Here is a 27,218-nt window from a genome sequence, read left to right as displayed (position 1 = left end):
GCAGTGCCTCAGACTGGAAGTCACTGCAGAGAGTGTTGAGGACAGCGGAAAAGATCATCAGGACTCCTCTTCCTCCTAGCCAGGAGATCCCAAAAATGCCGCTGCCTGACCAGGGCTCAGAAAATCGGCAGAGACTCCTCCCGCCCCCACCAAGGACTGTTTTCACTGCTGGACTCTAGAAAGAGGTTCAGCAGCCTCTGTAGCAGAACCTCCAGGTTCTGTTTCAGCTTCGTCCCTCAACGCATCATTATAATCCCCTCAATTCTCCCCCAAAAACGGATTAACTCGCTGGAAAAGAAAGACAATATAACATGGATGCATATGAAAAAGTGCAATATATTTATTTGTACACTAATCTATTTAAAACTACACCTTATTGCTCTTCCTGCACTATCATGAAAATGCAACAAAATGTCATTCTTATCTGTATTGTAAAGTTCAAAGTTAAATGACAATACATAAAAAAGGAATTCAAATTATTTATTTGAAAACACAATAAAAACAGTAAGTAAAACAGCAGTTTTTAGTTTTTGTGTTAAAAAGCATTGGTTCTAAAAAGACAATTAAAAGTAACTATGCTGTGTGAAATCCGTCATCATTTGATGACGGATTTCACACAGATCATTTCATCTGTCAAATGTGTCGGCATGTGTGTTTGCATGTTGTGAGTTGATGAATGTCCCAGAAGTGACCAGAGGATGTTTACAGCTCAGCATTTTGACCCTTGTCTGTTGACATCAGCATTAGATTGGTAATTAAGTCACGCTTCTCTGAGACTGACAAACACACTGACAGCTTGTCGCCTGATATAGAAGTGTGTTTGCGTGAGTAGTGGTAGATGTCTACAATATACACTGCAGCTACTACGTTGCTGTATATTAACATTTGTTAACATTACTTAAAGTCCTTCAAATTCCTCAGTGTCCATATCTCTGCAGACCTTCCCTGGACAACCAACACTACAGTGTTGGTCAAGAAGGCCGGCAGCGGTTACACTTCCTAAGGGTGCTCAGGGTGGTACGATTAGACACCCAGCTGATTGCCACCTACCGTTGACAGGGAGAGATTGCAGAGGGTGGCATACATTGCACAAAAAATCCTCGGCTGCTCCCTGCCTTAACTGACATATACAAACCCCATTGTCTCAGCAGGAATAGAACTACAAACCCCGTTTTCATATGAGTTGGGAAATTGTGTTAGATGTAAATATAAACGCAATACAATGATTTGCAAATCATTTTCAACCCATATTTAGTTGAATATGCTACAAAGACAACATATTTGATGTTCAAACTGATAAACATTTTTTTTGCCAGCAACACGAGACAAAGAAGTTGGGAAAAGTGGCAAGAAATACTAACAAAGTTGATGAATCCTCATCAACCACTTATATGGGACATCCCACAGGTGTACAGGCTAATTGGGAACAGTTGGGTGCCATGATTGGGTATAAAGGCAGCTTCCATGAAATGCTAAGTAATCCACAAACAAGGATGGGGCGAGGGTCAGCACTTTGTAAGCAAATTGTCGAACGGCTTTAGAACAACATTTCTTAACGAGATATTGCAAGGAATTTAGGGATTTTAACATCTATGGTCTGTGAAATCATCAAAAGGTTCAGCGAAACTGGAGATATAACTGCACGTAAGCCATGATATTACGGACCTTTGATCCCTCAGGCGGTACTGCATGAAAAACCGACATCAGTGTGTAAAGGATATCACCACATGTGCTCAAGAACACTTCACAAAACCACTGTCAGTAACTACAGTTGGTCGCTACATCTCTAAGTGCAAGTTAAAACTCTACTACGCAAAGCCAAACCCATTTATCAACAACACCCTGAAATGCCCCCGGCTTCGCTGGGCCCGAGCTCATCTAAGATGGAATGATGCAAAGTGGAAAAGTGTTCTGTGGTCTGACGAGTCCACATTTCAAATTATATTTGGAAACAGAGGACGTTGTGTCCTCCAGAACAAAGAGTAAAATAACCATTTGGATTATTATAGGCGCAAACTTCAAAAGCCAGCATATGTCAATCAATCAATCAATGTTTACTTATATAGCCCTAAATCACTAGTGTCTCAAAGGGCTGCACAAACCACCACGACATCCTCGGTAGGCCCACATAAGGGCAAGGAAAACTCACACCCAGTGGGACGTCGGTGACAATAATGACTATGAGAACCTTAGAGAGGAGGAAAGCAATGGATGTCGAGCGGGTCTAACATGATACTGTGAAAGTTCAATCCACAATGGATCCAACACATGTGGTATGGGTAACTTACACATCTGTGAAGGCACCATTAATGCTGAAAGGTCCATACAGGTTTTGGCGCAACATACTGTATGTTGCCATCCAAGCGACATTATCATGGAGGCCTCTGCTTATTTCAGAAAGACAATGCCAAGCCATGTGTTACAACAGCGTGGCTTCGTAGTTAAAGAGTGCGGGTACTTTCCTGGCCCGCCTGCAGTCCAGACCTGTATGGCGCATTATGAAGCGTAAAATACGACAGCGGAGACCCCGGACTGTTGAACGACTGAAGCTCTACATAAAACAAGAATGGGAAAGAATTCCACTTTCAAAGCTCCAACAATTAGTTTCCTCAATTCCCAAACGTTTATTGAGTGTTGTTAAAAGAAAAGGTGATGTAACACAGTGGTAAACATGTCCTTTTCCAACTACTTTGGCGCGTGTTGCAGCCATGAAATTGTAAGTTAATTATTATTTAAGAAAAAAAAAAACAAAGTTTGTGAGTTTGAACATCAAATATCTTGTCTATGAAGTGCATTCCATTAAATATGGGTTGGAAAGGATTTGCAAATCATTGTATTCCATTTATCAGTAGAAGCATAAGCATTTAAGTCTCACCTTAAAACTCATTTGTATACTCTAGCCTTTAAATAGACTCCCTTTTTAGACCAGTTGATCTGCCGTTTCATTTCTTTTTCTTCTATGTCCCACTCTCCCTTGTGGAGGGGGTCCGATCCGATCCGGTGGCCATGTACTGCTTGCCTGTGTATCGGCTGGGGACATCTCTGCGCTGCTAATCCGCCTCCGCTTGGGATGGTTTCCTGCTGGCTCCGCTATGAACGGGACTCTTGCTGCTGTGTTGGATCCGCTTTGGACTGGACTCTCGCGACTGTGTTGGATCCATTATGGATTGAACTTTCACAGTATCATGTTAGACGCGCTCGACATCCATTGCTTTTCTCCTCTCCAAGGTTCTCATAGTCATTATTGTCACTGATGTCCCACTGGGTGTGAGTTTTCCTTGCCCTTATGTGGGCCTACCGAGGATGTCGTAGTGGTTTGTGCAGCCCTTTGAGACACTAGTGATTTAGGGCTATATAAGTAAACATTGATTGATTGATTGATATTAATATGTAACACAATTTCACAACTCATATGGAAACGGGGTTTGTATCTCCAAGGACACCACCCGGCTCCCACCTTTTCAACTTGTTGTCCTCTGTTAGACGCTTCAAGTCCATAAAAGCCAAAACAGAATCAGGGACAGCTTTTTGCCCAAAGCTGTCACTATACTCAATGCTCATTTTTAATGATGGAAACTGTTTAATTGATCCTTGAGACTCGAACTAAAAACCCCGTTTACATATGAGTTGGGAAATTGTGTTAGATGTAAATATAAACGGAATACAATGATTTGCAAATCCTTTTTAACTCATATTCAATTGAATGCACTACATAGACAAGATATTTGATGTTCAAACTCATAGACTATATATATTTTTTTAATTAGAATTTCATGGCTGCAACATGTGCCAAAGTAGTTGGAAAAGGGCATATTCACCACTGTGTTACATCACCTTTTCTTTTAACAACACACAATAAAAGTTTGGGAACTAAGGAAACTAATTGTTGAAGCTTTGAAAGTGGATTTATTTCCCATTCCGGTTTTATGTAGAGCTTCAGTCGTTCAACAGTCCGTGGTCTCCGCTGTCGTATTTTTCGCTTCATAATGTGCCACAAATTTTTGATGGGAGACAGGTCTGGACTGCAGGCGGGCCAGGAAAGTACCCGCCCTCTTTTACTACAAAGCCACGCTGTTGTAACACATGGCTTGGCATTGTCTTGCTGAAATAAGCAGGGGCATCCATGATAACGTTGCTTGGATGACAACATATGTTGCTTGAAAACCTGTATGGCCCTTTCAGCATTAGTGGTGCCTTCACAGATGTGTAAGTTACCCATGCCTTGGGCACTAATACACCCCCATACCATCACAGATGCTGGCTTTTGAACTTTGCGCCTATATTAATCCGAATGGTTATTTTCCTCTTTGTTCTGGAGGACACCACGTCCTCTGTTTCCGAATATAATTTGAAATGTGGATTCGTCAGACCACAGAACACCTTTCCACTTTGCATCAGTCCATCTTAGGAGAGCTCGGGCCCAGCCAAGCCGGCGCCGTTTCAGGGTGTTGTTGAAAAATGGGTTTGGTTTTGCATAGTAGTTTTAACTTGCACTTACAGATGTAACGACCAACTGTAGTTACTGACAGTGGTTTTATGAAGTTTTCCTGAGCCAATGTGATGATATCCTTTAAACACTGATGTCGGTTTTTGATGCAGTACCACCTGAAGGATAAAAGGTCCGTAATATCATGGCTTACGTGCAGTGATTTTTCCAGATTCTCTGAACCTTTTGATGATTTTACGGACCGTAGATGGTAAAATCCCTAAATTCCTTGCAATAGCACGTTGAGAAATGTTGTTCTAAAACTGTTCCACAATTTGCTTACAAAGTGGTGACCCTCACCCCATCATTGTTTGTGAAATACTTAGCATTTCATGGAAGCTGCTTTTATACCCAATCATGGCACCCACCTGTTCCCAATTAGCCTGCACACCTGTGGGATGTCCCATATAAGTGTTTGATGAGCATTCAAGCATTCATCAACTTTATCAGTATTTATTGCCACCTTTCCCAACTTCTTTGTCACGTGCTGCTAGCATACAATTCTAAAGTTAATGATTATTTGCAAAAAAAAAAAGTGTTTATCATTTTGAACATCAAATATGTTGTTTTTGTAGCATATACAACTGAATATGGGTTGAAAATGATTTGCAAATCATTATATTCCGTTTACATATATGTAATGCTCCCGAGGGGTAAAATTATTAAAATCTAATGCAGTTATTGCTTAAAACCAATAAAAATTGTTAATATACATATTAAGAACCCAATGTAGTGAGAGCAGCTGTCCAAAATAAGGAAAGATGATTAACCGGTTCACAATTTATTAAAATACAATAAAACAGTCACGTTGGTGATGCTAAAATACCAGATGGTACAAAGGTGATGGGCGAGGGGCCAACAGGCGTGTGGGTATCTTGGCTCCGCCCCTTCCACGGCGTCCTCACACAAGGCAGGGTTTCCCCTGCTGTTGCTGTAGTTCCGCGTCAAAGTGTTGGGGCACGCCCACTCTCCTCGCCAGTCTCAGTCACTAGCGGGACCTACGTGGCCGCACCCGTCCCGCTCCTCCTCTTGGTCGCTCCGTGGGTCTCCGCAGGTCTCTGGGTCCAAATGGCCCCCCTGTCCACAGAACCACACAGCCAGCGTACGACGCACGAGCCCACAAGCCCACAGCCAAAGGCAGTTGGGTGTCCCCACAGATCCACAACAGTACGGCACTTACTTGGGCGACAGAGTTTCCTCTGCCCCTGCCTGTTGTGGACGTCTTGGGGTTCGTTCCGGTAGCCTGCGGGGTCTACTGCGTGGTCCGGGGGTTCCTTCCAGCCTGCGTGCGTTCACTCGGTCGCCCTTGGAAAAGCCTGTTGACTCCTCTCCGTTCCGGCCAGAACCTGCCGAATCCTGCTGTCCTCTTTCTCCTGTCGTCCAAACCTGTTGTTTCCCTCTGTCGATCCTTCCTCCTCTCGCCCCTGCCTCTGCCTGACACACTCCTTCTCTTGTTGCTCCTTTTAAACGTGCAGTCCTAATGCTCCTCAGGTGCGTCCAATTTCCCCTGCCTTTGCTGTTTGATTGGGCACTTTGGTTGTTAGGGGAAACCAACTAAAGGGGAAATGTCTTAAAATACCAGCAAAGTCCACAAGGAGTAAAAACATGCAATTGAAAATACAATCAACTTCTAAAATGTAAAAACGTGCAATTCAAAATACAATCAACTTGTAAAATGTAAAAACGTTCAATGCAAAATACAAATTCTAAAATATAAAAACATGCAATTCAAAATATAATCACATCTTAAAATATAAAAACATGCAATTTAAAATCCACAGCAATAAAATACTACAAAACTTGCATGGCAATGAAAAAAATAAAATCCCCTACTTGTGTCCCATCACATATACATGTAACACAATTTACTTTACGATGCAGTGAAAACCATCTACGGCCCAAGAAACTGCGCTGTCTCCCCGATAAAGTCTAAAGATGGTACAATCCTCATAAAAGACCAGAAGCTCATCACCAAAAGATGGGCAGACCATTTTGAAACTCTGCTAAATCAGCCCGCCCCAACATACCCCTCAGTCCTGGAGGAACTACCTGACTACCCAACCATCCATGACCTTGACCTTCCACCGACCTTTGGAGAGGTTAAGAGTGCAATAAGGTCTCTGAAAGACAACAAGATCCATGGTCCTGACAGCATCCCTGCAGAGATCTTCAAGCATGGAGGCTACCTTTCCATCCGTGCCCTTATCCTTGTCATCAGCAACGTGTTGAAGCATGAAACTCTCCCTCAGCAGTGGAGAGATGCCAATATTATCGCCATCTACAAAGGCAAGGGGGACAACTCCCTCTGTGGCAACAGTGGTGGAATTTCACTTCTGGCTGTTGCTGGTAAAGTCCTAGCTAAAGTCATGCTACACAGGCTGGTGAACAACATCACAGAAGACCTGTTGCCGGAGTCCTAATGTGGTTTTAGAATGAACAGGAGCACTGTGGACATGGTGTTCACAACACGGCAGCTTCAGGAGAAGTGTATGGAGCAGCACCAAGACCTCTTTCTTGCCTTCTTTGATCTGTCAAAGGCTTTTGACACTGTCAACAGGGAGCTTCTCTGGAATATCCTCCTGACGTTTGGCTGCCCACAGAAGTTTGTCAACATCCTAAGGCAATTCCATGAAGGGATGATGTCACGTGTGACTATTGGCAGCCAGGAATAAGAACCCTTTAAGGTGTGCACCGGTGTACAACAGGGATGTGTCCTTGCTCCAGTCTTGTTTAATATCTTCCTCCTGTGTGTGACGCTGCTGCTCCATGAGAGGATCAAGAAGGGTAGTGGCGTTACCGTCGACTTCCGACTTGACGGGAACCTGTTTAACATCTGGAGGCAGTCAAAAAAGTCACACCAGTGCAAGTCATCGAACTCCAATACGCAGATGAGTGCGCAGTTGAGGCCCACACACCAGAAGCGCTGCAAGCTACCCTCTCAGCCACTGAAAGTGCTTATAGCAGATCGGGCCTCTCTGCCAACGTGGTAAAAATCAAGGTAATATGCCAGTGGGCATCCACTCCTCCACCAACCTTCACCAACTTTCACCTTGACAATAAACCACTTGCAGTAGTGGACTCTTTCAAATACCTTGGCAGCTTTCTCTCTGATGATTCCAATATCGACAGGGATGTTCAAAACCGGATCAAGCAGGCGTCAGCATCTTTCGGCAGACTCAGGGGAAGGGTCTTCCAGAACAAAGACCTTAAGTTATATACCAAGGTAGCAGTTTATTTAGCTGTGGTCATGACGACACTCCTCTATAGCTATGAAGCGTGGACCCTGTACAAGCGCCACCTCAGGATGCTGGAGGCCTTCCACATCAGGTGCTTACAATGCATCCTGGGGATATCCTGGAACGACAGAGTCCCCGAAACTGAAATACTCTGCAAGACCAACTGCACCAGTGTGGAGGCTACAGTCACCCAGCACCAACTTCGCTGGCTGGGCCACGTTATCAGGAAGCCAGAAGAGCGCTTACCACGCAAGGTGCTTTATGGTCAGGTTCATCTTGGTCACCGCATGGCAGGAGGCCCAATAAAGCGTTATAAAGATCAAACGAAGACTGGCCTGAAGAAATGTGGCCTGAACCAGACCCAGCTGGAGGACACTGCAGCCCAACGTTCCACCTGGCCGCGACTCCTCCAACAAGGAGTTCATAAGCTTGAGGAGGACCGAAGTGGTCAACGAGCCAGGAAGCGTCGAAGAAGGGATGAAGCCATTGCCACACCCGCACCCCCAGTCAGTGCCTTCACCTGCTCTGTTTCGACAAATCATGTGGATCACGGATTGGACTATTCAGCCACTTAAGGACTCACAAAACAGAGAAATTAATTGTTGTCATTGGATACGATGGACAACCTAGAGAGTGCATGTGTGTTTGCGTGGTTGTGTGTGTGTGTGTGTGTGTGTGTGATGAGGGGAAAGGTTGACCGGCTTCTGATGTCATCAAGTGACATTTAGTTGACAGAGGCCATGCAACAGATGGGCCACCAGGATGAGAAAGTTGCTGTCTTTTACCCCATTGGCTACTATTGTGTGTGCGTGCATGTGTGTGTGCGTTTGTGTCTGTGTGTGTGTGTGTCTGCTAGAGTACAGGGACACCTTTAGTATCAGAAGTGATGTGACGCTAATTGGTCCAAAAGGTCCAAAGTTCAAGTGACACATTCATCATGTGGCCTGTAATCACAGTCACACCTTTCAGTCTTCATCTGCTTATTTTTTTTACTGGACTGCCCTTGAGTGTTACTCCTTTTGAATAATAGGAAAGATGAACTTGGAGGACACAACACATATGCAGAGAATATAAAATATCTGATGACTACATCAGTAATTATCAAGCGGGTTTTGGCTATATCTAGTTATCAAATGGTATATGCCAATGAAGTCTGTAAATATAAGTATTGTCTATGGAGTATCTGTGTTAATGATGCCTGTGCTTTGTGTGTAATGTTACAGTGGCCACAAATAATACAAATACTTATTAAATAAAACATCTGCCTAGTTTTAAATTTGAATAATTACGCTTACTATACACTTTTTTATTTTAATGTTGGTCAATATGCTGGTACTTGGAGGGACAATATTTTATTTCTCCACATCTTCACGTTTCACACTTTGAAAAATGTAATGAAATGACAACAAACCAACCTGATGGAGCTTGAGAGAACATGAGGAATGGCTGAAACTGCCCAAATAGAGGTCTGCCAAGCTTGTGGCATTGTATTCAAAAAGACTTGAGGCTGTAATTGCTGTCAAAGATGCATCCTAAAAGTATTGAACAGAGTGAATATGTAATTTATTGGGTATTGGGTGTGGAATTTTGAGGACAAAAACAAGCTTATTTCATATTACATTATGGCTGTAATATGAGAAAATGTGGAAAGAGAGAAGTGTTGTGACTACTTTTTGGATGCACCATAGGATTACAAGAGCTGTTAGATTTCTGTATGCTTTTTATTTCACAGTGTTAAAAAAAAACTTGAAATCTAGTTGTTTTATACAACAACATATTCATATACTTACATTTCTGACACATTTTTTAAACTCTATGTTCTATGTTCACCTTTCCACTCCAGCAACACTAATCAGAGTTATACCATTTTCAAACCTGCTGGGATGCTTTTTAAATGGTGGAACTGACAAGCTGGAGATAGGAATTTTGTTCTGCACTTGTTTCTGGCTGGTCCGGTTGAAAGAACATGTCAGAGACTTACAGTTTAATCTGGGTTGCCCTGGAGAGTTCGGTCTGTCCATATATAATTATTATTAGCTTTTGCTGCTTATATGTCTCACAGCATTTGCTGCAGGGACATTGTGGTAGGCACAGTCAGAACATTTACAATTACCGAGGGAAGCCTCTCTAATCTTGTGAGCTTTAAGAAGTGCAGAAGAAAATTCATTATCTTGACCTTGATTAGACTTCTGTGAGAATGAGCACTGCTTGTCCTAATGGCGACGAGAGCTTACTGCAGCATAAACATGTTTTGTATTGTATCCGTCAATGTTTCTTATTTACAGTAGAGCCTGAATTTACGAACTGCTCGACATACAAACTTTTCAATTTACGAACCACAGACCAAATACAAATAATAATAATAATTGATGTACAAGCGTTATCTTTGTGTACAAACGTTTCATCCACCAATTGTGTGCCTCGCACCATGGCCATTTTGTGTCCGGCAGCACATCCATTGTCGGCGGGCTGATCGATCGATGCTACTCATTCAGTCAGCGCAGCAGTGCTGTCGTTAGCTTCTGTAATTTTTTAGTCTTTTAACAGTATTTGTCCAGTTTTTTTTAACTTGATATGAGGCCAAAGAAAGCAATGAACAACTGAGGTTCGCAATATTTAAGAAATATTCACAGCGTTGTGGACACTGCTTCTTCCCCATCCCTTCTGATGCACACAAATAAGATTAACCAGTCAGGCAAAGTGGATTTTATTCTGTATTTCTAATCATGTTTACGACTTGGCTTTTTAAAGTTAAGGAGTTGTGTGATTTCAAACTGAGTATACCACAAGCTTAGTGACTGTGTGACATTGTGTGTGTGTGTGTGTGTGTGTGTGTGTGTGTGTGTGTGTGTGTGTGTGTGTTTGTGTGTTTCGGCAGGTCAGCTAAAATTAGGACAGTTTAGCTAGTTGTTTGTTATTAAAAGTTAATCCATCACCCCCTTGTGATTTTTATTTGATATACAGCACCGTACAACAGTTGTTCTCAAATGGGGGTACGCGTACCCCTGGAGCTGCTTGAAGGCAAGTGTAAGCAAGGCAAGGGGTACGTGAGATTTTTTTTTAAATATTCTAAAAAAAAAACACAATTAAAAAATCCTTAATAAATATATTTATTGAATAATACTTAAACAAAATATAAATATAAGTTCATAAACTGTTAAAAAAAAATTCAACAATGCAATATTCAGTGTTGACAGCTACAATTTTTGTGGACATGTTCCATAAATATTGATGTTAAAGATTTCTTTTTTTGTGGAGAAATGTTTAGAATTAAGTTCCTGAATCCAGATGGATCTCTGTTACAATCCACAAAGAGGGCACTTTAAGTTGATGATCACTTCTATGTGTAGAAATCTGTATTTATAATTGAATCACTTGTTTATTTTTCAACAAGTTTTTAGTGATTTTTATATATATTTTTTTAAATAGTTCAAGAAAGACCACTACAAATTAGCAATATTTTCCGCAGTTATAGAAACTGATGACATAGTGCTGTATTTTACTTCTTTATCTCTTTTTTTCAACCAAAAATGCTTTGCTCTGATTAGGAGGTACTTGAATTAAAAAAAATTTCACGGAGGTACATTACTGGAAAAAAGGTTGAGAACCACTGCCGTACAGCACTTTTAATTGTGTTTAAAGTGTACATACTTTTACTAACATACGGACTGTCTGGAATCCATTAATTATGGATAAATTTGTTTCAGCATACAAACTTTACTGTTTACAAACTCTGTTCAAGAACCTATTACTTTTGTATGTCCTGTGTTTAAGCAAATGCTTTTGTAGAGTACAACTGCATTGCATTCATTTCAATATTTTTTGGTTACATATAAAGTAGTTCAATTAATCATTAATTAGCATCCCTAATTATCCAGAACAATATGTAATCGTGCTTTACAATAAGTCAAGAAATCTGAATAAAATAATAAAAGAAAGCAGAACTTTCTCTATTAATGTTTACTGTACTTTGTTCTGAAGCAGCATGTCTTGAAATGTTCTATGGTTTCCACAAACTTCTCTGTCCATGGTACCAAACAGTGAGGCAAAGTATTTTTTCTTTGTGAGGCCTGATTAATTTTCCTCAAAGAAAACACACTTTTCTTCCCTGTGGTTTACAACTTGCTTCCAAGATTTATCTGCATAACAAATGGTATATTTATGTTTAGTCATTTTAAAATATGGCACCCCAGATACCTTAAACATAAAGCCCGGGAAACATGAAGCGCCCGGTGTCTGTTTATAAAACCTTTAAAATGACTTGCAGAGATGAATCACTGCACAAATTACAGCTCCACTGTCACCCCACACAGGACGTGCAGGGCAAAACAATCAAGTCATTAACAAAGTCATTACGTTCTTCATTGGAGTCAGTACTTAGCTTCCGCTGTGTTCGGAACAACTTTTGTAATAACTTTCTTCATCATCTATTTCTTTTCTGGGCAGGCCAGTGGGACAATGTCTTTGTGGAGGGACGGAGCCGACGAGCCGACGGCCGGATAGGACAGACGGCGGTTCTATCTGAGATGGCGGCCAGGAGGCGGAGCATGCAGCGGAGCGGAGAGGCGGGGCGCATTTGGAGCGACGCTGCAGCAATCCGAGTCAGGTGCGTAAACGACACATCTGCTCTCAATCCCTGCATCTTCTGCTGCAGAATAAAAGGGGAGAGGGAGGACCAATCGTGGCAGAAGTGGGAGAGGAAACACCCGACGGCGAAGACGACGAGAGCGACTAGGAGGAAGATGAGCCCCCGCGGAAGAAGCAGCCACCGGCCACCGAAAGGCGCGCCGAGAAGAGCTGAAAGAGAGGTCGCGCTAGAAATTGGCACGATCGACTGGAACGAAAACTTGGTTGTTGAAATAATAAACAAGAGTCAAACCTGCTACCATGCAACCCACACGATGACGGCTGGAGACCTGTCACAGTCTTACACTGCCATACGATCCAATGTTTGAAACTTGTTTTAATATGGAACCTCTATACGTCTACACTGAGCCGGATAACCCCTTAAACGATTAATTATTTAGCCTAAACCGTTTCAACCACATTAAACTACCGTTTAAGGTCCCCCTCCTCAGACAATTTTTTACACGGGTAAGTGCGCCGTGTATTTATTGAATCTCTGGCTCTTAACTCGGTATGGACTCATTGAGCGTTTACAAACTGAGTTCGGAGAGAAAGTGATGCCAGGATGACCGCGCCCCACACAGGAAGTGACGTCAGAGAGCACACGTCACAGCCAGCTTCAATATAAAGCGGTTTCGTAACTCGGAGCTAACCACTGGAAATATGAAGGGTAGTCATCCAGACATGCCCGTGTTTCTCATTCTTCTACATGTACAGACGCTTGTGGAAATCACACATGAATACTTTAAGAGAAAGCGATTGCAGATATTTCGGACACAACACAACTCAGACGGCAAGAGAACATTCAAATGTCCAGGTCAGCTGTGATTCTACTTAGCCAAAAACGTTGTCCATTTGTCGAAGGAGAGACAACGAGAAAGCGCGCTTCCATGGATGTGATAAAAAAGGTAGCGTATGCTTTGTATTACCTGGCTGTCGGGGGAAAACTACAGAAAACAGCAAATACATTTGGACTGGCAAAGCAGACTCTATCAGTTATTGTCCGCCACTCAACATCTAGGTCCACAGTATATAAGGTAATCAAAAACGAATGGGCAATGAAGATGAAAACAAAAGAGTGAAGAGTGTCCTGACTAAACATCTAAATCCCTTGTTTGATTGATTTAAAATGTTATTTATCACATTGAGTATTTGTCTAATAAAGATTTGATTAATTTATGATGGCACAGGTGTGATTCCCTACAATAGGGCCCCGCAGCACCGTTAATTGAAATGTAACAACACTGGATATTGTTCAGATAAGTTACTTTTAAGAACTTGTACACAAAGCAACACTGGAGGTGACTATGACGTGGAATTGTTGTGTGTGGACACGGATTAGGTTAGGTTGGATTTACCCTGGATAACTTTATCCGGTTTATTGTAAACGGGGCCTAAACATGTTGGGTTCACTTCTCCTGTTTTTATCCAAAACTCCAAAAACATGCATGATTTTACTGATGGTCTCCAATCCAGGGTGTACTCCACTCTCACTCCAAGACAACAGCTTGGAATAGATGAACTTTTTCGGTCAATTGAATGTAATATTGTGTTGCGTTAAAGAAGTCATATTAGGATTTTTTACCCCCTACATTTCAAACACTTTATTGTGGTATATACAACATGTAATAGTGGTTCAGTGATCAAAAATGTTCATAAATTACAATGTGTTTTACAGGCCATCTTATTTAAAAGTGCATCCCTTTTTTGTGAAGGCCAAAGATGCTTTGTGTTTTGACGAAAGACGAGACTGCCGTCTTTTCTTGACATTGAGCCTACATTAGATAAACGGTCATCTTACAACACTTTTTGTCACACTTGTGAACTATTGAACTTTAGAAGATGACTGCTTATGTCTTGTTAAGACCAACAATCACATTTTAAAAAGAGCATCAGTGTGACGAGATGCCGTGTTACTTGATCGGACATGATTGGTTTATGGTTTGATTTTATTTCGCATATAGATAGATAGATAGTACTTTATTGATTCTTTCAGGAGAGTTCCTTCAGGAAAATTAAAATTCCAGCAGCTGTGTACAGAGTTGAGATCATTTAAAAAAAAAAAAGTAAAAAGTAAATAACGGGGGTTTAAATGGAAACAAAATAGAGAAATATTACAATAAGAATAAAAAATAAAAAGCAACAATGGGAATAAAAATACAACAGTAAAATAAGACTATAACAAGAGAAAGTAGGCAGTACCATGTCATGAAAACGCACTGCATTGTTATTGTTTTGCATCCCCTGTCATCCTTGTACCCCCCCGCCCCAGAGAGGAGTTGTACAGTCTAATGGCGTGTGGGAAAAATTAGTTTTTTTAGTCTATTAGTCCTGCACTTGGGATGAAGCAGTCTAGCACTGAACAGGCTCCTCTGGTTACTGATATTGCTATGCAGAGGGCGCATAGCATAGCATATATGCATACAATTCAACATGATACATAAAAAAAATCAGTTTCTCTTTTCCACATATTTGAAAAGGAGTAGAAGGAAGCTAACCTTATTCATCCTACATATTTTCCTTTAAATACTAATTGATAAAACTTTCATTCACTTCCTGTTCTCAGTAAATTAATGAATAAATAATGAAAAGTGAAGTAAGTTTTTTTTTCACAAAGATGATCCAATTTTCAATACGTTCAAAATGTTTATCGTTATTCTTCTTCTTTGTACTTTGGAAACACTTTGAATTAGAACAGTGTCCTGAACAGCATCATTTTAGTACATTGTTGGACTTCTTTACTTCATCCATTCCATAATTCAATTTCCCATACTGATATACTAAAGTTTTTCAGTTTTGTAAGTGTTTACAAATGTTTTAAGTTGCATTGCAGCTGAGATAGGCTCCAGCGCTCCCCGCAACCCCGAAGGGAATAAGCGGTAGAAAATGGATGGATGGATGTTCTCTAAGGTTTGATCTATTCTCTTCAGCTGAGAAGAATCAATGCACATTTTTGAGTAGAAGGTTCCAGTTTGCTTTGTGCATCATTGTTGGCTGTTTACAAAATAGCTATTTTGTTAAATTTCAATATTTTGATTCAATATAGGACATTATCAACTGTATCAACTCGGCATCCATTTCACGTGTGGGGGGTTCCGTTCCAAGGTTTGTCATTGTCTCTCAACCTCGGTTCGAGTTCCCAGCAAAAAAGTAAAGAGGGACTGAACCAGGCGGGTTTGTGTTGTGCCATGACTCAGATGAGAATGAGGTTCAGGGGGGTGATTATAACAGAGGCCATCCAGTGATGCTGGGCCATGTGTACGTTGGTAAACCTCACTCACTGACAATGTCAGGAGCAAGGCTGGTTTCTTGAGTTGATAGTTCTGGCTTTTAGTTCGGTAGAGAGTACGCTCGTCTCTCATGCCGGACAACCCAGGTTCAAGTCCCAGGCGGAACAGAAGGCAGAGACTGAACGAGGCGACTTTCATAAGCTGTCTTCCAGGCGGAAGGCATTGAGACATTTATATTTTACCCATTACTATCAGTCTAGCCCTGAGAGAGGGTTTACAAGCGCATATACAGTGAGTGCTTACCAAGAGCTAGTAAACAGAGCTAGCCATAGCGGCGGAGTCAAGCTGCCGGTCAGCTTTACTGCTTTACAAATACATCAATACTTACTCTCCTCCACACTTTTACCAATGTTAAAAAACATTTTCAGGCCTGGACAGCAGCGCCCAAAAGCATGTTGTAATATGTGTCGCCACGAAAGGTGCTCTGCATGCATTACTTTTACTCAGTTAAAAAGTAAGACACATTTGTTGGCCACATTTGAAGAGCTCTTTTTTACAACCTTTTCACAGCACAATGACGTCAACCGAAATAATTAGCTTTCCCTCTTCAATATCCAAGAAATAATTATTTTTTTGTATTTACCCAATATAGCATATTCAATTATCTACTCATCCACATGCATAATGTGCAATTAAATGTGTATTTTTGTTTGCATCATTGAGCAAACAGACTTCTAGTACTTAGTACTCAGACACGTATGATTTGTGCACTCAAGTAATATTTCACTTGTCAGCCCCCAAACTGCACACCCGCTTTTATCCTAAGCTGCCAAGTTTCAATTACAGCGGTAACATCAGCCCGAGGTGCAGAAACACTGTCGTGATTGTGAGTCATTCACTAAGATGAAGACGAATGGTGACAACACGTCAGCAGTCAATGCAGTGACATGTAGATCAGCCGCGATTCCTTGACCACTTTGGCACCTGTCACTTTCTTTTTTTGCTGCTTTCTCATTCATGCATTCCTCCTTGTCTGTATTGTTTTTCTCAATTTACATGAAGTCTTTATTTCTCCTGCAAGCTTCTTCTTTCGTTAGCCACCTATCGTGAAAACTCCTTTCAGACTTCTAAACACGCTTTCAAAGATTTGTCAACGCATTCGTGTGCATGTGTGTTGAGGCAAAGTGTATCCATTTTCCTTAAAGCATGTGTGTTCATGTTTGTCCTTTCATATCAGCCATCCTGTCAGTAGTGAGTCATGTGTAAGCCAAAGAAATAGCTTGCTTGTGCAGGACCTGCAGGCTACTGAGCTCATCAGTATATCAGAGTTTCCTAGTGTGTAGGATTGACAGAAGGTTGCATTTCTCCTAGCACTTTTGGGATTAGACTCATATCAGTAAGACCCTCTTTTCAGTCGAATTGAGTTAGAGTTTATATGAAACCGTGGCAGTGTGATTATCAGAACTTATAACATATTTCAACCGAAATATACTTCATCATACTTACCGTATTTTTCGGACTATAAGTCACAGTTTTTTTCATAGTTTGGCCGGTGGTGCGACATACCGTATACTCTGGAGAGTCATATGTGTGAAATTTGTAACACACTACCGTAAAATATCAAATAATATTATTTATGTCATTCGCGAAAGAGACGAAGAAAATGTCAGCAATCGTCACATACACGTCAACCAATAAGAATTCGGCGGGGGAGGGTTATGGCAGAAGTGCATTGTGGGTCATGGAATGCTAACTGCTACATGCTATATGCTACTGCCGTAGCTATTCAAATGGATCATTTCATCGTTGGCGGTAACTTATAAAAACTGAGAAGGGCTGAACAAAAATTAGACCGAAAAGGAAAACATGTACTGCAGAATACAAGCTGGACGTAGTGAAATATGCAGCAGAAAACGACAAGAGGAAGCGGCACATACCTTTGGAGTTGGCAGAGTTGTTTAGAAGCGACATCGAGGAAGAAGATTTCATCGGATTTATCAATTAGGAGTGACAGATTGTTTGGTAAACGTATAGCATGTTCTATATGTTAAAGTTATTTGAATGACTCACCATAATATGTTACGTTAACATACCAGACATGTTCTCAGTTGGTTATTTATGCATCATATAATGTACACTTATTCAGCCTGTTGTTCACTATTCTTTATTCATCTTAAATTGCCTTTCAAATGTCTATTCTTGGTGTTGGATTTTGTCAAATAAATTTCCCCCAAACATGCGACTTATACTCCAGTGCGACTTATATATGTTTTTTTCCTTCTTTATTATGTATTTTTGGCCGGTGCGACATACACTCCGGAGTGACTTATAATCTGAAAAATAGGGTTTTCAAAATGTTCTCTTTGGCACTTCTGCCGTATTTGCGAAGTCTTTTTCTAGAGAGCATGGAAATGGAAGCACATAAAATATTGCAATTTCAGGCTTTATTATTTTCACTGAATCTGTAGCTACATTTGTAGATTGCTATTTTTTATTTTAATGCTTAATTGGGTTGCAGGGTTATGTGCATACTGTAATCATATGTCCAGAGAAAGAACCCATCAGTCTGTGGTAAAAAAAACAGATACAAATGCTGACGGACAAAAGTTTTTATTTTTTCACATTTGAGTCACAATTGAATTTTTCCTCTCAGACCACAAAGCATCGGTCTATTACTTTTCACTTTCAATTCATTTTGTTCCCATGTCATCCAACATCAACGTAAACATGGGCTGCTCATTAACAAATGGACAGACCAACAAAAACAAAAAAACAAGGTTTTATTTTTTTTAATCCTCTTGACAGGAAAAAAAAAATGTAATCACTCAAACTGAACACTCAATCATCTCTGTCTGGAAATATTTAGAACACCAAAAAGTACAACCCCACCTGCAATAATGATAACATCTCTGATCATGAAGGCTCTTGAAAGTTATGTCCTCCACTTTCTTCAAAGTGATATTAGCACACATGCTGACCCAGTACAGTTTCTCACAAGGAGCACAATAGTGTCGATGTTGTGCTGACACTTCTACATCGAGCCTGCACCCACCTTGGGAAGCCAGGGTCTCTTATACAGCTGATGTTTGTGGATTTCTCCAGCACATTTAACACGGTGCCAACTAATTGTATGGGACATAAACTGCTTCAGATAGATGTTTACCCACACCTGATTATTTGGGTTCTATCTCTTTTAACAAGGATAGGGAAAAGGGTTAGGGTCAATGGCCTTCTCAGCACATTTGTATTATCTCTACAAGATTCTCACAAGGATCAGCCATCTCTCCATTGCTGTACAATTACACATCAATGAATGCAGAAGCACTAGTCCTGGAGTCACCTGCATTACACCAAATATTCAGATGACACAGTTATTTTACACGATATTAACACTGAAGGACAGTTACAAGTAGAAATGAACGTAACTGCCTTGATCTTAATATATCCGAAAACAAATGAACTGGTTATGGATTTTAGAAAGGAACAAGACACCATAACACTACACATTGACACACACGCAATGGAGCAAGTCAAGTCTTACAAATAATTTGGAACTACAATTGACCACAAATTTACAATACAAGTCAACAGCGAGAACATTTTTACTAAATGTCAGCAACATCTACATTTTCTGAGAAAGCTGCAAATTTTAAGTTGATGAATCGGTGTTGTCTGCCTTCTACATATACTGTATGTCATTGAGTCAGTTTTAAGATTCAACAGACCAGCTGCATGTGTTTGGTCACTTAGCACCATTCACCAGAACCCACTCAAAAGTATCATCAAGCTTAGCAGTAAAAGTATTGATCAAAAACAGGATCCACTTTCACACATCTACAACAGAAGAGTCAGATATATCCATCCATCCATCCATTGCCTACCGCTTATTCCTGTTAGGGTTGCGGGGGGCGCTGGTGCCTATCTCATCTACAATCGGGAGGAAGGCGGCGTACACCCTGGACAAGTCGCCACCTCATCGCAGGAGTGAGATATAAAGATTTGCAATTAGCTTCTGACAGTGCTCTCAATATATTCCATAAACTGCTGGTATTTTAGCCATACAGACTTATTGCATTTTACTGATAAGGATTCAACTCTCAAATTATTGACGTTTAAGTTTTAGGTATCCACCAGTTTTATTGTATACAATTAAATGTCATTGGTTCTCTGTTGCCTAATGTTTTTGAGTTTGTTATTGTGCCTTATTTATATGCACATTAAACAGACAACTTTACAACTGAAGTTCCTAAAGGATAAATAAAGTATTTGAATTAAACTGAATCTCTTTACAATTGATTCAGATTTTTCCATATTCACATAAGCTGGTGTCCTCTTCAGTGGATTAGAATCAACATCGGAAATACTTAAATAATCTCCATACCAGACGTTATTATTAGTGTTCTCCCTTTTAGTAGGGAGATTATGTAGTTCTAAGGCTGTTTAACATGATGACAAGAGACTAGAGCTGGAGTTTAACAATTTATACTATGAAATAGGAATTACTACAAACAACAGAGAGAGGTACAAGGAGTGGAGAGCGAATCAGCTATTAAGAATCTGACCTTAACTTTGGCTTGCAGGTACTTCATGTGAGTCTTGAAGGGATAAGAGCCGTCCAACCAGGGGCCCAAGTATTTGAAGGAGCTGACAAAATATAATTTTGAGCTGTCAGCACAAGTCATTCTGGTTGGACAAATGACATTGTTTTCCGCTCAAATACCATGCATTTGGTCTTCTTGGATTTGAGACAAAGGTGAAGGCCATGAAAATATTCCTTTACAGAACTGAAGCTAAACTGAAAAGTGCACAATGCAGCAGAGGTGAGTAGATGGCCATATCGTCAGCATAAAGATGTACTTTATGCTTATGTACACCTATTCAACTTTTTTAAAAGTTGAATAGGCTTGAACTTTGGAGCACACCTTTAGAAATCTTTAGCAGATCTGATAAAACATTTTCAGACTTTTCAGACACGGTTATTGAGGTAGCTGTTACGATCCACTATGTGGATCGTTTGTTGTTTGCTTTTGTGTCTGTTTTGATCATGTGTTGGACTCTGCCGATCCCGTTGCTTGTGCATTTCCTTGTTTACATCCGTTACCATGGTTTTCATCATCTGTTTCACCTGCTCTTACATTTGGACGCAGACCGGGTTTTGATTGTTGTGTTATTATTTAAGTCTGCCTTCTACATGAGTTAATTCTGGACGTTTTGCTTGCTTAATGCAACAGTTACGTTGTGTATACTCTAGCCCTCTTGTTTGTTCCTCGCTAAGTTTAACTTAGCCTCCGCGCGCTCGGCTCACGCTTCTTTGGACTCTGAACTATGCCTTTTGCTAACAGTAGCATTTAGCTTGCCGTGCTAAGGCACGTCTTTATTTTACCATTTTGTCAGCCTGTTCCTACCTTCATCCTGCTCGCTCCGAGTCATTTGGCATCGAGAGGTGACACTCCTCGCGCATCCACGATGCGACCACATCGTAACAGTAGCTGGCAAAAAAATCATCTGGTTTGAGCCAAGTTTTCCTGAGACCCATGACGTTAAGATTGTTGTCTCTAATGACATCAGTAACTAATAACCTTTTGGGAGATAATGATTTGACGTTTAAAAAGCCCATAATATAGGTAGTGGGTTGTTTTGAGGATTTTTTGTTAATGGTATACATAGTAGTGATATTGATAACGTTACGTTTATTTTGTTTAGTGTACCTTAAATAATTGCGATCATATCTAGGAATTGATATGATGGGGATCTTCAGATTGTTTGCTTGGTGCTGTGATAGATTGAATGCATCAGTGTTTGCCACCTCAGTAGAATGCATGGCACAGTCACTACAGAAAAAAACCTTACGTGAGTTATGTATTATTCTATGAGAAATGCTATGTGCGCAGAAATTTTCCAGCCTGGCGCTGGTTAGTTCTAGTTTAACTGACTCTTCACCCGGACTATCAGATGCATCAATTGCCTGTGTCCGACCTTGCTCTAGTGTAGTTAGTCAAGTCTGACTCATTCAGTAATCTATGTTTCTATATACAGTGATGGCGCTTTCCCGGTTAGCGTGAAGGCCGTCCCTTATCAGCAAGCCCGGTTTGCCCCAGAAAGAGAGCCAATTATCAATAAACATTAGTCCCGGTTCTATACAAAAACTAGCCAGCTACTTGTTAAGCGAGACTAATTTGCTATACCTCTTATCATTGCCTCTCGTAGGCAGGGGGCCAGAGAGAATTACTCGATGACTGGACATATTTATAGCGAGATTACAAATCCTAGCTATGTTAAATGATAAATGATAAATGGGTTGTACTTGTATAGCGCTTTTCTACCTTCAAGGTACTCAAAGCGCTTTGACACTACTTCCACATTTACCCATTCACACACACATTCACACACTGATGGAGGGAGCTGCCATGCAAGGCGCCAACCAGCACCCATCAGGAGCAAGGGTGAAGTGTCTTGCTCAGGACACAACGGACGTGACGAGGTTGGTACTAGGTGGGATTTGAACCAGGGACCCTCGGGTTGCGGACGGCCACTCTCCCACTGCGCCACGCCGTCCCTCTTTTTAATCTCTGACTGTCTCATCCTAGTGTCATTGAAGCCAACGTGTACAATTATGTTAGCGTTGCTAGTGGTGCAATTAGCCTGTCAGACGTGTTTAATAGGCCTGTTGCGAGTTAGCTCCCTAAGATTAGCTTCAATGTCTGGTGCTCTGGCCCGGTGAATACACTTAATTATGACTGGTTTACTAAACTGTATGTTTCGGGTGATGGAGTCCGCTATGACTCAAGTGTGGTGCCCAGCAGACTGAGGTGTAGGACTAGCGAAAGAGCTAAATCTATTACGCGTTTCAACCGCTTCACCGTTGTTTGTAGGCCCAATAGGGCTGCTACAAACTTGGCTAGTCAGCTCGCTACATCTAATGCTAGTAGATGTGTCCGCAGCGTCTATAGTTAGGAAATGACTCTGCTTTAGTTGGCGGACACGGTCCTCTAGTAGAGCCAACCTATCCATAAGAACGGTGCACGAAGAGTAGGGAGCCATACTCACGTTGTTTGTTTCACCGAGTCAAGTTCTTGCTGTCTTCGGCAAAGTGGTTGCAACATGTGGGAGCAGATTCCTTCAGACCGTCGCCTCCTTCGCCGCGCTAAGCTTCATTGGCGTAGAAGCGGGGCGGGGAGGCAGAGAGTGGGTGGTTTGCAAGAAAGAAAGTTGTAAAACAACTACAAGCACACAGATAGAAAAATAATACTTAGCTTTTTTTGTAGCAACAGTGAGTAGTCACAGCAAGCAGTCCAAGGATGTTGTGATCTATTGAATCAAAAGCCTTGGCCAAATGTTAGATGTTCAACTATGCAGACACATTTATTGTTTATGTAAGTGATGACATCATCAAGGACCTTAAGGGTAGCGGTGTTGCATTCGTGGCCAGTTCTAAACCCCGAATGCAAATCTGACAGGATATGATTAGGTTTCCAAAAATGCATCAACGGATCACAAGCAAACTGAGCTCGCTTTTCACTTAGTTAAAGCAAAGACAAGACACAACCCTCTAATAAGCATCAAGTTATGTCATGGCAAAGAGACTCTCGAAAGGAAACTCTTTAATAATACATATGCGCTCCAGAGATTTTCTGCATTAAAAAGTAATGTTATGGTATGAATTTACAGTATTTTCCAATTGTTTCAAATCAATTTTAGTGTCCCAATAAAGACAACATCACAATAATTAATTGTCAAGAAACCTCTGGAGTTAAATGTATTTAACAGCCTCCAAAGTCCTTGGTTCATTTACATTTTATTCTGAATTATGAGGAATCATGGTCTCAGTAGTTAATTAAACCCCTCAACATGTTTTCCCTTGCACTGCTCATTGACCTACAAAAATAATAACGTTGTTGAGGATGTTAATAGTGTGGTTGTTGGATTTACAGCCTTGACATTTGACTAAAGTTTTGAACATAACCTCTCCAAAACTCTTCTGAATTTGAATGGGGATGTGGCATATGGATAATATTAACCCGGGTGGTTCTTTCAGTGGAGAGATGGACTGTGACTTCTACTACTTTCTATTGCAGGTGACGATGCGAGTGTTTGCCACTATGTGTGTCAGTGATCGATGGATTGCAGATGGTTTGGCCTCTACCTAATTATGCTGTGACACCGGAATACGCCCCGCTCTGAGGTCACCCAGGACAGATTCACACACACATGCACACACTAACACAGGGTTGCAAATATTTTGTATCTTTTCTTAAAGGGGAACAGTTTAGTTTTTTTACTGTATTATAAATATTAGAAAAATTTGATCAAAAGTCTGCTTACAATGATGAGCCGTGTAATTCTGCTTATATAGCCCCTACAAAACATACAAACACTTCCATTAAAGGCCTACTGAAATGAGATTTTCTTATTTAAACTGGGATATGTGTCATACTTGATCATTTCGCGATATTGCCATATTTTTGCTGAAATGATTTAGTAGAGAACATCCACGATAAAGTTCGCAACTGTCGGTGTTAAGAGAAAAGCCCTGCCTCTACCGGAAGTCGCAGACGATGACGTCACATGTTGAGGGCTCCTCACATATTCACATTGTTTACAACGGGAGCCTCCAACAAAAGGTGCTATTCGGACCGAGAAAACGACAATTTCTCCATTAATTTGAGCGAGGATGAAAGATTCGTGTTTGAGGATATTGATAGCGACGGACTAGAAAAAAAAAAAGCATTGGGACGGATTCCGATGTTTTTAAACACATTTACTAGGATAATTCTGGGAAATCCCTTATCTTTCTATTGTGTTGCTAGTGTTCTAGTGAGTTTAATAGTACCTGATAGTCGGAAGGGTGTCTCCACGGGTGTGTTGACGCCAATGTTTCAGGGAAGTCGACGGCAGCTTCATGGACGGCCCAAGCTCAGCTGATCTCCGGTAAGAAGCGACTTTTTAACCACAATTTTCTCACTGAAACCTGCTGGTTGACATTTGGTCTGGATTCATGTTCGCTTGACCGCACTCTGATCCATAGTACATTTTCACCTCCGGGAATTTTAAACAAGGAATCACCGTGTGTTTGTATAGCTAAAGGCTAAAGCTTCCCAACTCCATTGTTCTACATTGACTTTTCCAAAATGAACTGAACAATTTGCAAAAGATTCAGCAACACAGATGTCCAAAATACTGTGTAATTATGCCGTTAAAGCAGACGACATTTAGCTGTGTGTGTGCGTAGCGTTAATACTTCCTAAAAACGCGTGACGTCTTGCATACACTTCATTATTACACAACTTTTTCAAGACGAAACTCCCGGGAAATTTAAAATTGTAATTTAGTAAACTAAAAAGTCCGTATTGGCATGTGTTGCAAAGTTAATATTTCATTATTGATGTCAGACTGCGTGGTGGGTAGTAGTGGGTTTCAGTAGGCCTTTAAGGATTCATGTACATGATGTAAGTATAATGTAATATAGTAACGTTTGTTGACGATTTTAAACATAATTTTCAATAACGCATCACGTTTTCTTTTTTTTTCCTTACTCACTGCTGACTTTATGAGAGCCAACAAACATGAGAAAAAAATTACTTACAGTACAAGGTCTGCTGTCATTGCGATGCTGACGGCTGTGGTGTTCATATATTCCAATTTAGATGAATAATGTCTCATAATCCTTGCAAAGAAACAAGCGCTTTTCGTGTCGTCCTCGCCAGTTCCAGGTCCTACATGGCGGTCAAAGTGTCCCAACTTGTCATATTATATTCTCAGCCATATACTTTCCAGGTGAGAGGCATGGTTTATGATCTACAATAAATTTACAGGGAGCAGGGAAATATGGAAGCAGCAGACCACTCGATGATGTAAACATAGGGACAAGCGGGACTGAGGGTTCTACCAGACCTGACACATTTTGTGAGGGCCGGCTTTTTGGTTGATGGTGTGTTGTTTGCTAAAACTCTGCACCTCTCCAGGACCTCAGCTAGCTTGGCCAGGACATCATTGTGGCGCCACCTGAAGCCAAGTGGCGGTTGATTTTCCGCAACCGCATTTCCAACTACTTTGTCAAATTCCATGGGCTTATGACATAGGTTGCCCCGATCAGCGAGGGATTTTAATCTACTAAAAATAAAATAATAGTTTGTACTTTTCAAACTCTTACTGTTGCACTGTGTCTATAGCTGCACCAAAAATAGCATTAAATCAGCTGCCTTTTTCTGCTTGTTTTTTAATGGCCTGCAGCATATTCTAGGCAATACTTCATTATTACTGATCTATTCTTAGATATTACTCTAAATTAGTTTGTCTAACTTATAACATAGCATATTGAACTAGATCTACCCATATTTAATGGACACGGTGAATCAAAGTGGACTTTGCATTCTTCCTTTTTTTCTGCATGCTATAGCTGAAATATTTTTTTTCATCTGAGAATTGTATTGTCACGCCGAGACATGGATTGGTTTTGCTCCTTCGATGCAGAGATGATTTAGGACGAGTCAGGCGTGGATGTGAATACATATTTAATTTCTTTACACACTAAATACAAAAAGGTAAACAAATAGCTCGCTTGAGGGCGGAAGTACAAAAAACTAGGCTGTGAAACAAAAGACTAGCATAAATGCTGCAAACTACAAACATGAAAAGAAGACACTTGCACTGTGGCATAAACAAACAAAACTTACGTGGCATGCGCAGAAGGGAGAAACAGCATGGGTAGGGTGTGTGGCAATAGCAGAATGCAAAGTTCCCAGGACGAGGACATAAACATAATGGTATAAATAGCTATGATAATTAGAAACAGGTGTGGGACTGAGAGCAGGGCGTGACTTGGAGACCAGGTGGCAACTAATGGATTACTATGGAAACCAAAATAAAACCAGGAAGTGCAAAACGTGAGACAAGAGTCCAAAAAACAAAACAAAACATGATCAAACATAAAACTGATAGCCAGGCATGACATGTATTTGATCTTGTAATGTGATCTTAATCTCCTACCTACATACCTGTGTCTTTTTCATACACTTTTTTTGTCTTGTTCTGTTTTGCTCCATATGGTTCATTGGTGGGCGATTGGGACTTCTGTTGGGTAATAATGACTGATTTACATCTTCAAGATCAAACACATCCTCCACACGTCTTTTAATCCTTTTGATTTAAAAAGGCAGCACCGTCTCATGCTCAGCAATTCCCCTGGCAAATTTTGGCTCCTCAGATTCTCTGCTGACAAATGTGATAATGAGCCCATAGTGCCGTCTTTATGCACCATGCACCTCAAGACAAGCTCACGTATCTGAGGCGTGTATGTCTGTGCGTGTGCGTGCGTGTGTAAAATAATACTTGAACATTTACAACATAATAGCCTTGTATTTCTACCTTGATTAGTTTGTACAGACCCACACAGCATGTACCTGCAGATGGATTTGGCTCTATATTATCCAGAGTTAGTGTATAGGTATAGAGAAAATATAATTTATGCAAGGACGTATTTAATTTATTGCCTTTCATTAAGCATTTGAGATTTATGAATGAGTTATTTTAGTGAATAATCAACTGATTTGCAGTTGCAAGTCGGAAGCCTAACTTACACAGCACATGCACAATGCCGATGTTGCCTAAATGTGTCACCGCCTGTGTGCCCCGTGAGTCTGA

The sequence above is a fragment of the Nerophis ophidion genome, linkage group LG05 (assembly GCF_033978795.1).
Source record: "Nerophis ophidion isolate RoL-2023_Sa linkage group LG05, RoL_Noph_v1.0, whole genome shotgun sequence".
NCBI classification, from domain to species: Eukaryota; Metazoa; Chordata; class Actinopteri; order Syngnathiformes; family Syngnathidae; genus Nerophis; species Nerophis ophidion.
The sequence above is the reverse complement of the archived record's forward strand: the minus strand, read 5'-3'. Positions refer to the sequence as shown.